Here is a 12,806-nt window from a genome sequence, read left to right as displayed (position 1 = left end):
TTGTTTGTGAACTAAATCTGTTGTAAAGGGTGATCTGTCTAAGCCCACTGAAATGCTTGAATGCAGACACATCAACATCAGTGTCTCTGTTTTAGGTTAAAAAAAACAGAAACATTAAAATAACACAGATTAAATAAAATAACTCATGCACGTTCATATTCCCCACTGCCGTAACGTTAACAGTTTTATTAAAATGCTATGCATTTAGCCCTATGTGACATCTGTTTTTATATTGTTTATCAACAGTATATATTTTTATATTGCTTGGATTAACTAGCCGAGTGGACAGATATGAATGTTTATCCATAACCATACTGAAAATAAGTAAATATTGTTAGCTGATGCTAACTGTCTAGCTAACAAGCTTGCTGGTGCTAAGTTGAGGTAATGTTTAGATATAAAGTCCAAATATTTTTATTCAACCACCTAGATAGATTACATCTGAGGGGAAAATAAAGGATGTGATGTTCAGAACATGGTAACTACAGTAATTATCAAAGTGGGAAGTGATGCCCTCTGGGGGCATTTGGCCAGGGGTGTTTTTACACCACAGACAAGGTTTGAGAAGAAACAAATCATTATGAAAATATAATTATATTTTCCTTAAAATGTTCTTCCTAACTTCAGGCCTTATTCTCATGTCATATATAACTGTGATGTTCTGCAAAACAACAAGCTTTAAAATAATTTTTTCTTACTGGTGAAAATCAGATGCTCAGATCTGTTTTCTCTCATGCAGGTACTTCGCAGTGTAAGCTTCATAGTGAACATTACTACATCACTCTCGTCAACGTAGTCCATATCAACAACACAAATATATCTTGACTCCATATAGTGGTTATTTTGGGAAAATCTTTTTGAGCAGTAGGATTGTAAAAAAAGATGTGCTAATATAAAATTAAATTAAGTAGCTTGTATAAAATTGCTAAATAAATCTATCTATCAGTACTTTTTTACTTAAGTGCATAAAAAATCGAGTACTTTTGTACTTTCACTCGAGTAAAATTGAAAAAGGAGTACTTTTACTTTTAATGGAATAATATTTTATTATACATATCTGTACTTTTACTCAAGTACTTGATTTGTGTACTTTGTGCACCACTGGCCTACAGTCAAGCATGGTGGTGGGAGTGTCATGGTCTGGGGCTGCATGAGTGCTGCCGGCACTGGGGAGCTACAGTTCATTGAGGGAACCATGAATGCCAACATGTACTGTGACATACTGAAGCAGAGCTTCGGAGACTGGGCTGCAGGGCAGTATTCCAACATGATAATGACCCCAAACACACCTCCAAGATGACCTCTGCCTTGCTAAAGAAGCTGAGGGTAAAGGTGATGGATTGGCCAAGAATGTCTCCAGACCTAAACCCTATTGAGCATCTCAAGGTCTCTAACATCCAGCAGCTCCGTGATGTCGTCATGGAGGAGTGGAAGAGGACTCCAGTGGCAACCTGTGAAGCTCTGGTGAACTCCATGCCCAAGAGGGTCAAGGCAGTGCTGGAAAATAATGGTGGGTGCACAAAATATTGACACTTTGGGCCCAATTTGGACATTTTCACTTAGGGGTGTACTCGCTTTTGTGGCCAGCGGTTTAGACATGAATGGCTGTGTGTTGAGTTATTTTGAGGGGACAGCAAATTTACACTGTTATACAAGCTGTACACTCACTACTTTACATTGTAGCAAAGTGTCATTTCTTCAGTGTTGTCACATGAAAAGATATAATAAAATATTTACAAAAATGTGAGGGGTGTATTCACTTCTGTGAGATACTGTATGTGATAATTTTACAGAAGCTTTTGTTCAAAGCAACATACAAGTTGGAAGTTGTTGAAGACAAGTGATTCATAAGAAGATAATTAGCTTAGAAATTATGCAATAACTCAGAAAGGCACAAACTAATACACAGCACAACTCTGCAGCAAAACTTTACTGGACAATTCTCCACACCGCAAGGCAAAATGCATCTTATCTAGAATATACTATTATAATAATCTAGAAAACAACCACTAACTTAGGACAATACAGAGGACTCATGATTTGAATGTTGTACTTTGCTGCCATTAATCTGGTCATGTTCCCTGAAGAAAACACTGCACCATACACTGATAGACATTTTACTGTATTTTTGCGGTACCTTGCTAACTGCCCCTTTACAGTATCTTACCGCAATTTCATTTTACAATATTATACCCTTACCGCAAAGTAATTTTACAGTAAAATATCCTTACTGCAACTTAGTTTTACGGTATAGTAGTATTACAATAACTTTACTGTAATTTATTTTACACTATTTATTTAACAAAATCTTTGAATATTTTACATGAATGTACTGATTTAATAAATTCCAAATAAGTGACTCGAGTCCATTTACAACAGTATATTTTTATTCATTGTCACTCTTAAATACATCCATTATTCATTGTGCTTTATTCTGCAACATTAATAATAATAATAATAATAATAATAATAATAGAGAACTGAATTCATCACAGCAAATCAAAGCAGAGATCATGACAATATGGCAACAAAAAGCATCCCAGTTGGTCTTGGCTGGCCTCCATAACCACTGATGGCTGATCTGAAACAGAACAGAGGGAAAATGTGTGAGAAATGGGTTTATCTCATTATCTTTATGTCATGAATTAATCTCATCTAAATTTGTTTATAGACAGCCTTTGGGGTGCAGTTAGCTCCTGCTGACACACAAGCAAAAGGGAAGGAAAGAGGAATCATCAATGAGTGTGAGAGATGTAGCATATGTCTGTGTGAATCTTTATCATCAGTGATTATTGACTATTCAGTATGTAATTAAAATGGCAAATTGCATGTGCTGGATGCTTGACCTTTTTTTTTTTTATTTAACAAAACGTATCTCTTTAATGTCTTAAGACATGTCTGATTGCACTAATTTGCTGCATAGCATAGCTGCAGTTAATCTAATGTTAAATATACTGCATCTGATAGTTAGTCAAAACACATACTTACAAAGCCAAAGATGCTCAGTGCCGTGGTTCTCACAGGAGTGCATTAGCTTCTGTTGAAACAAGCATAAAAGAGAAAAAAAGAAGAATCATAATCTTTCATCAGTGATTTTTGACTAATCACTATCTTATGAACATGATAAATCACAGATCTATAATGACTGCTAGATTGATCATTTACACAATCAAATGACAATCAACACTGAAAAAAGAGAGAATATATACTATAACATATAAAACATTTATATGAAAATTCAGAGAGCACTGACTTTGAGGAGACTTTGCTTCTATTAACAAGCTAGAAGCCATAATAAGGAATGCATTTTCATTATTGAATTAATTACTTTACTTTTTTTTCTTCTGGCGTTTACACTGGCATAAATGTTTTCATTGCTATTGGTAATGGTTTATGTTTTAAAGGTAAGTTATAAAATAAATTTGTTAAGTAAAAAGCACTTACCTCAGGAAAACTCGCAGATGAAGTCTGGCGATCCTCTCAGAAGGGTTAGGTTAGCACCATAATGTGTGCACCAGACACAAACCTCAGTTTATATAACCTCTGCCAGGTTTGCGGGCTTTGCATGTAAATATAATTTAAATGTTGCGGGGTGTAAGCAAAGTTTATATATACTGATATTTTACATGAATGTACTGATTTAATAAATTCCAAATAAGTGACTCGAGTCCATTTACAACAGTATATTTTTATTCATTGTCACTCTTAAATACATCCATTATTCATTGTGCTTTATTCTGCAACATTAATAATAATAATAATAATAATAATAATAATAGAGAACTGAATTCATCACAGCAAATCAAAGCAGAGATCATGACAATATGGCAACAAAAAGCATCCCAGTTGGTCTTGGCTGGCCTCCATAACCACTGATGGCTGATCTGAAACAGAACAGAGGGAAAATGTGTGAGAAATGGGTTTATCTCATTATCTTTATGTCATGAATTAATCTCATCTAAATTTGTTTATAGACAGCCTTTGGGGTGCAGTTAGCTCCTGCTGACACACAAGCAAAAGGGAAGGAAAGAGGAATCATCAATGAGTGTGAGAGATGTAGCATATGTCTGTGTGAATCTTTATCATCAGTGATTATTGACTATTCAGTATGTAATTAAAATGGCAAATTGCATGTGCTGGATGCTTGACCTTTTTTTTTTTTATTTAACAAAACGTATCTCTTTAATGTCTTAAGACATGTCTGATTGCACTAATTTGCTGCATAGCATAGCTGCAGTTAATCTAATGTTAAATATACTGCATCTGATAGTTAGTCAAAACACATACTTACAAAGCCAAAGATGCTCAGTGCCGTGGTTCTCACAGGAGTGCATTAGCTTCTGTTGAAACAAGCATAAAAGAGAAAAAAAGAAGAATCATAATCTTTCATCAGTGATTTTTGACTAATCACTATCTTATGAACATGATAAATCACAGATCTATAATGACTGCTAGATTGATCATTTACACAATCAAATGACAATCAACACTGAAAAAAGAGAGAATATATACTATAACATATAAAACATTTATATGAAAATTCAGAGAGCACTGACTTTGAGGAGACTTTGCTTCTATTAACAAGCTAGAAGCCATAATAAGGAATGCATTTTCATTATTGAATTAATTACTTTACTTTTTTTTCTTCTGGCGTTTACACTGGCATAAATGTTTTCATTGCTATTGGTAATGGTTTATGTTTTAAAGGTAAGTTATAAAATAAATTTGTTAAGTAAAAAGCACTTACCTCAGGAAAACTCGCAGATGAAGTCTGGCGATCCTCTCAGAAGGGTTAGGTTAGCACCATAATGTGTGCACCAGACACAAACCTCAGTTTATATAACCTCTGCCAGGTTTGCGGGCTTTGCATGTAAATATAATTTAAATGTTGCGGGGTGTAAGCAAAGTATATATATACTGTATATATATATATATATATATATATATATATATATAATTAAAAATTACATTTATTTCACCACACTTGAGCTTACCCTGGCATTAAAAAAATAAAAACCAACAAAAAAAACCTCAAGTTTCACAATGCCTGTCAGTATTTTTCTGATAGCCTATTGAAAATCATGGGAACGCAATTGTGGATTTTCTATGTATTTATTTTAATTTTTTTTCATTATTAGAGGAACTATTAAAGCTATACATATGCTGGATAATTTTAAAATGAGAGAAATGAGAATGCAAATTCATGTTTTTCATCTGCAGAATGTAGTAGCACTTCATTTACAGTAGCACTACTGCTTTTGTGCAAACAGTAAAGTACCGCAAATTCCTATTAGCAGTAAATTACTGTAAATGCCGTAAAAATACACAGAACACAAGTTATTACAGTAGTTAACTGTAAATAATACAATACTTGCAAATGAGCCATTTTGCCCTTGAGCGAGACACATAACCCCGGGTTACTCCAGGGGGACTGAAGCTTCAGCATCCAGAGTCGACCTCTACAGCCCTGAATGTCAGCGGAGACCATGTCAACTAGATGAGCCCCAGAGACAGATCCCCTGTGAAGACCTCATCACCTCGACGACCAGTGGCACAAGACCACGGGAACCAGACGAGTCCTCTGCTTAATCTGACCTGTGTTGCAACCTATTAAAGCACACCATGCCGGTTTGGTCTGTCCAGAGGAGAACTGGCCCCCCGAGTGAGCCTGGTTTCTCCCCAGGTTTTTTCTCCATTCTGTCACCGATGGAGTTTTGGTTTCTTTGGCTTGCTTAGTTGGAGACTCTTGACTGATTGCACAGACACTATTGAAGAGAGCTGAACTGATGATGACTGAATCATCAATGAACTAACTTTAGCTGGAAATGGCTCTTTGTTATTGTCTTCTTGCATCATCGACACACTATTTTCCTGTTTAACACTGTAAAGCTGCTTTGACACAACCAGTATTGTATAAAGTGCTATACAAATAAAGGTGACTTGACTGACTTGAAGTTGTGAGCTCATGAAAGTGATGGAAAAATCCCACCTTTGATGAATAACGATTTAGAGATTTCCATCTCTTCTCTTCTTAAATTAGGCTTTTAAAATGAAAAATGAGCTATACAATGTTGTTATTGTTTCAGGTTGATGTACCGACAGTGTTACACACTTCATTGGCTTGAAGCTTCTACATTCAATCATTCATTAGTGTTTAAGATGAAATCTCAGATCCATTCAGTCAGTGTTGGCTGTGTGATCGCAATACATCTACCCATATAATGGCTGAGTTGACATCAGATCCTTTTAATGACATATTCAGTAAAATAATTATGTTCTAACAGAACATAAAACATAATTAAACTCTAAATGGGGAAAGCTTATTTCCTCTCTGTTGTGTTGTGGTATATCCATTTCAATACAATCACAAATCCAGGAAACCAGGATAATAAAGGCTGATAATGATATAGTACACTCACCTGACGTGCCACCCAGAACTTTTGCAATGTCTGACCAAATTTAACAAACCATCGTTTCACACATTTCTGACAATTTCTTATTTTCTCTGACTTGTAATTTTTAAACCCACAATACTGTCGTTTTTGCTGCAACGACATTCGCGAACAGGAATGGAAATGCTAGCTAAAGACATTTTCTATACTCTTAATATCATGCATTAGATGTGGTTGCATCACTTTTAAAGAGAAAGAGGGCACATCTGGTTTCAGAACCACGGACAGCTCCAATGCAACAGCATGCACAACAGCCAACCAATGCACATTTACCCAAGAAAAGTCATCACACTGCAAGATATCTACAATGTAACGTAATGTAGTAAATATGATTGAGCTAAATAGTCAAACAATTAAAAAGAAAAATACATTTTTTTTTAAAAATCCAGAGCTCCCTCTATCAGCAAAAATGCAAAGCCGATGAACTGAAGATTCAGTGATACTGGTTTTTAACCTCCACTGTATCATACAATTAAATAATTCCATATTTAAATGAACTGACATTTCGTTTCAAATCACCAGTGATCAAACCACTTGAGGACTCGTCTGTATACGTGTATAATAAGAGTATAATATTCACGACCATGAAAGAGTTGCCTGATAGATGTGGGCTGAATGAATGTAGGCGTTTGATTGGCTAAAAAACACGATCTGTATAAGCATTCAGTGGATGACACACGGGGCCGCATCAAATCCTGAAGCCCATCAAAGTCTTCAGTCGATTTCTGCTCTGAGGAGCTGCTGAGCGTCTATGCAATAGTATAGGAATAAGGCCTTTCGTGCATTTTAACATGGTTAAGGAATGAGACTGATTTAAACATCATATTATATTATTTCACAAAACGAAAACACAGATGCATTCAGTATCTCGAGCTGTGTGGTGAATGTCCCTGCGATGCTTCGGGCTTTTCTTCATCGATGGCTGTCAAGTGTTGTTGTTAGCTGTTATGTAACGAGCAGTCGGGACGCATTCATTGAATCACACTCCTTATTTTTTTCCGACAGGTTTTATTGCATTTCATTTTAATCATACATTTGGTCAAATAATCTCAAACAGATTGATAGCCTATTTCTACACTTCAGATGTGGTGAGATTTTCTTGTTTTGTTTTAGGCCATATGCCTAAAAGTATAGCTACGCCAACCAGTAATGCTACTGAAGAAGAAAAAAGCATCTATATCGATGAGAGCATGTTTGATGTGCATAACGTTAGAAATAACAGTGAGGCGATCCTGATGATCAACACGGCCTTGCACAGATTGTTCTTCGGCTAAACTGATTCATTTGCGCTGCTGGGTTATTCAACGTGCAAATTTAGCTTTGCGTGAAATTCCCGACATTTCATTAACAACAGTAACGTTTTAATCTAAAGCATGTCTATTTACTCGCTGGATGCATAGCCTGTATTTCATATTTATGAGTATAATACAAACAAGTAAGGTCATAACGACGCGACTGCATCGCTCGCTATATGTATTTTATTTTCTTCGTCGGTGTTTAACATGATGCCGTGATGTGCACGAAATGCACCGCAAACAAGCACTGTTTAGCATGAAAAAGGCTTGAACAGAAACCCTTTTACGCAAAGCAATACCCGGGTAAAATATGCAACATACAGTAATTTTCCCCATAAGCCGAAACATGATACCATGAATGTTTCCTACCGAGAATGTTTCTCTGGAGATCCTCTCGTTCGCAGTGACAGAAGGTGACCCCGCGCCCGTGTCCCTCCGCATCCACCGGATCACGCTGTACGCAGCAATGTGCCCGCGCGCTCTCCGCCGGTGGGGGTCTGGGGGCTGGTTCAGCCCGAGCTCGAGCTGTCTTTCACATGCGTGATGCACAACGACAGGGAACCACCGCGAGCCATGACGCCTCTTTCAAGCATGTGAGAAAAACATGCGCCTGATATTTTACACTTGCTGATTTCTACAACCCAGTGCGTATTTCAGAAGAAATGTATTGTTTATGAATTGCTTTGAATGCTGTTTCATGGGGGTACAATCTTTTCTCTCTCTCTCTCTTGATGTGTATCCTTTTAAGCTCTCAAACAAATAGTGCAATATGCATTTTTCCATAACAACAGACTCCACCTCTAGAAAAGAGCATGTCATCTCATCTTATTCTTCTGGAGTCTCTAGGTTTCAGTCCTAATACTGAGAGAGTGAAGTCAACAGCATAGAGGCGTTTGTGTGGATGGCTATATTAATATTTATTTATGCGTATGGTACACCCATGCCTACCCTTCAGGTTAGCCAAACATTCAACAGTTATATAATCTTTGCTCAGAGGATATAAATATTATGTAAAACACATTAAATGTGATGTCAGTAAGACTGACAAGTACTCTTTCATCTCACTTATAAAGCATTATATGAATCTGATTACAGCTTAATATCTCTCACACACATGGCTGTGAGGGAGTATAGCCAGGTGATGCAATGAATATTTCTCCGAAACTGAAGCTGTTACAATTCATGTTGTTCACTGTTCCCTATACACTGACCAGGGGACATTTAAAAGAACAGTTCACCCAAAAAAAAAATTGCTGAAAATGTATTCACCCTCAGGCCATCCAAGATGTAGGTGAGTGTTTGGAGTTCATATACAGAACTTCATCAGGTTTGGAGAAATGTAGCATTGCATCAGTGTTTCAGCAATGGATGCTCTGCAGTGAATGGGTGCCGTCAGAATGAGAGTCCAAACAGCTGATAAATACATCACAATAATCCACACCACTCCAGTCCATAAGTTAACATCTTGAGAAGACAAAAGAAGATGTGTGTTTGTAAGAAACATACATTTTTAACTTCAAACTGTTGCTTTTGTCTAAAATATGAGTCCATAATCCATAATAACGCTTCTCCAGTGAAAAAGGAAAATCTCCTGTTGTCTCTCACGTCAAAATCCAGCCACATGTTTACTGTTTTGATCTGTGCATATTTCTCTCCTGATTCAGATGAGATTACTTTTTTCTTTACTGGAGAAAGCAATATTATGGAATATGAACTAATATTTTAGCCAGAAGCAGCAGTATAAAGTTAAAAACGTCTTGATTGATTTCTTTCTTACACACACACATCTTCTTTTGTCTTCTCCAGATGGACTGGAGTGGTGTGGATTATGGTGATGTTTTTATCAGCTGTTTTTATCAACTCTCATTCTGACGGCACCCATTCACTGCAGAGCACCGAGACACTGATGCAATGCTACATTTATCCAAATCTGATGAAGAAACAAACTCATCCTAATCTTGCATGGCCTGAGGGTGAGGACAGTAAGGTCATAACGACGCGACTGCATCGCTCGCTATATGTATTTTATTTTCTTCGTCGGTGTTTAACATGATGCCGTGATGTGCACGAAATGCACCGCAAACAAGCACTGTTTAGCATGAAAAAGGCTTGAACAGAAACCCTTTTACGCAAAGCAATACCCGGGTAAAATATGCAACATACAGTAATTTTCCCCATAAGCCGAAACATGATACCATGAATGTTTCCTACCGAGAATGTTTCTCTGGAGATCCTCTCGTTCGCAGTGACAGAAGGTGACCCCGCGCCCGTGTCCCTCCGCATCCACCGGATCACGCTGTACGCAGCAATGTGCCCGCGCGCTCTCCGCCGGTGGGGGTCTGGGGGCTGGTTCAGCCCGAGCTCGAGCTGTCTTTCACATGCGTGATGCACAACGACAGGGAACCACCGCGAGCCATGACGCCTCTTTCAAGCATGTGAGAAAAACATGCGCCTGATATTTTACACTTGCTGATTTCTACAACCCAGTGCGTATTTCAGAAGAAATGTATTGTTTATGAATTGCTTTGAATGCTGTTTCATGGGGGTACAATCTTTTCTCTCTCTCTCTCTTGATGTGTATCCTTTTAAGCTCTCAAACAAATAGTGCAATATGCATTTTTCCATAACAACAGACTCCACCTCTAGAAAAGAGCATGTCATCTCATCTTATTCTTCTGGAGTCTCTAGGTTTCAGTCCTAATACTGAGAGAGTGAAGTCAACAGCATAGAGGCGTTTGTGTGGATGGCTATATTAATATTTATTTATGCGTATGGTACACCCATGCCTACCCTTCAGGTTAGCCAAACATTCAACAATCTTTGCATCTTTGCTCAGAGGATATAAATATTATGTAAAACACATTAAATGTGATGTCAGTAAGACTGACAAGTACCTCACTTATACACTTATAAAGCATTATATGAATCTGATTACAGCTTAATATCTCTCACACACATGGCTGTGAGGGAGTATAGCCAGGTGATGCAATGAATATTTCTCCGAAACTGAAGCTGTTACAATTCATGTTGTTCACTGTTCCCTATACACTGACCAGGGGACATTTAAAAGAACAGTTCACCCAAAAAAAAAATTGCTGAAAATGTATTCACCCTCAGGCCATCCAAGATGTAGGTGAGTGTGTTTCTTCATCAGGTTTGGAGAAATGTAGCATTGCATCAGTGTTTCAGCAATGGATGCTCTGCAGTGAATGGGTGCCGTCAGAATGAGAGTCCAAACAGCTGATAAATACATCACAATAATCCACACCACTCCAGTCCATAAGTTAACATCTTGAGAAGACAAAAGAAGATGTGTGTTTGTAAGAAACATACATTTTTAACTTCAAACTGTTGCTTTTGTCTAAAATATGAGTCCATAATCCATAATAACGCTTCTCCAGTGAAAAAGGAAAATCTCCTGTTGTCTCTCACGTCAAAATCCAGCCACATGTTTACTGTTTTGATCTGTGCATATTTCTCTCCTGATTCAGATGAGATTACTTTTTTCTTTACTGGAGAAAGCAATATTATGGAATATGAACTAATATTTTAGCCAGAAGCAGCAGTATAAAGTTAAAAACGTCTTGATTGATTTCTTTCTTACACACACACATCTTCTTTTGTCTTCTCCAGATGGACTGGAGTGGTGTGGATTATGGTGATGTTTTTATCAGCTGTTTTTATCAACTCTCATTCTGACGGCACCCATTCACTGCAGAGCACCGAGACACTGATGCAATGCTACATTTATCCAAATCTGATGAAGAAACAAACTCATCCTAATCTTGCATGGCCTGAGGGTGAGGACACTTTCAGCAAATTGTGGGTAAACTTTGGTAACACTTTATTTCGATAGTCCACTTTAGACATTCTATTAACAGTAAGTAATTTTGCAACTACATGTCAACTAGCAGTTAGTAGAGTATTAGTAGACTGTCTGCTTAATATCGTCTAACACTTTCTTTGTCAACTTATTCTACAAACCCTAAACCTACCCTAACAGTCTACTCTGAGAGTTAGTAGACATGTAGTTGCAAATTAATGAGAATTAGTTGACATGTAGTTGACATGTAGTTACAAAGTTACTTATAGTTAATAGAATGTCTAAAGTGGACTATCGAAATAAAGTGTAACCTAAACTTTTCCTAATATAAGGATATTTTAAGTAGTTCACGACGATACTGATTGGCTGATGGCCCCAAGCATAAGAGATAACACAGCGTGCAACCAACCAAGCCTTGACCAATTAGTTATTCTTTTGTCTTTACCGTTGACGAAGACAGAATTATTTTAAGTGTGAATTGTTCCCCCAATTCCATCACTGTTTGTGCAGGTGCTGTCTTTGCTTCTGAAGTGCGTTCATAAGGACATTGAGCATACAGAATCAGCCATGAAACCAAGTGTCATCCTATAAAATATAAAAGTCTATAAAATATTGAAGAAGGTTGTCACTAACCAGTTGTGCTCATTCTTGCATCTAACCAACAAACCTTGGGTGTGTTATCCAAAAAAAAATTTAACCAACTATGATCGCAAGCTCCATTGTTACTAACAAAGTTCAATGATTCAGTGTTTCCTGAAACCACCGTTACAGCAAACAGTAACAAACATCATCACAAACTTGTGTGGTTGGAACAATTTTTCCTGTTAGTATGACGTTAACTTGTTTAGATCATGTTCCTGGGCACAATAATCAAACTAACATGCAGAATAATAGATATCTTTCTTTTCATTTTAAATAATCTATATCAATCTATATATTAGCTTTTCAGCGACAACCACATATCCTACAGGCATAGATGCATGGTAATATGATTTAACCAACCTGATCTTTGGCGACTTTGGCGTGTATATGCTACGCGATGGGTAGGTTTAGGGTTGCGGGGTAGATGCATATCTTATGTATGCGAAAACTGTGTATTATATGCACGCCAACAAATTTCGTATCATATGCACGTGAAAACTGCTTATTATATGCACGCCAAACACTTGCGTATCATATGCACGCCAAAGTCCATTTTTGCGTATCAATACCACGAGTTTTCGTTTTTATTTGGCG

At 37.2% G+C, this 12,806-nt stretch overlaps 1 protein-coding gene across 1 annotated transcript in view; it reads right to left on the bottom strand.

The window, feature by feature from the left end:
- LOC107571226 (protein kinase C and casein kinase substrate in neurons protein 1-like) overlaps positions 1 to 8,242 on the bottom strand; it is a 51,592-nt gene extending 43,350 nt beyond the window's left edge. The window contains exon 1 of the mRNA XM_016257533.1: positions 8,117 to 8,242. The gene's annotated coding sequence lies outside the window, so the exon portion shown is untranslated. The remainder of the gene's footprint in view (positions 1 to 8,116) is intronic.
- Between the last annotated feature and the right edge of the window lie 4,564 nt (positions 8,243 to 12,806).

This window comes from Sinocyclocheilus grahami, unplaced genomic scaffold, assembly GCF_001515645.1.
Source record: "Sinocyclocheilus grahami isolate Dianchi unplaced genomic scaffold, SAMN03320097.WGS_v1.1 scaffold1567.1, whole genome shotgun sequence".
NCBI lineage: Eukaryota > Metazoa > Chordata > Actinopteri > Cypriniformes > Cyprinidae > Sinocyclocheilus > Sinocyclocheilus grahami.
This window is presented reverse-complemented; position numbering and strand designations above follow the sequence as displayed.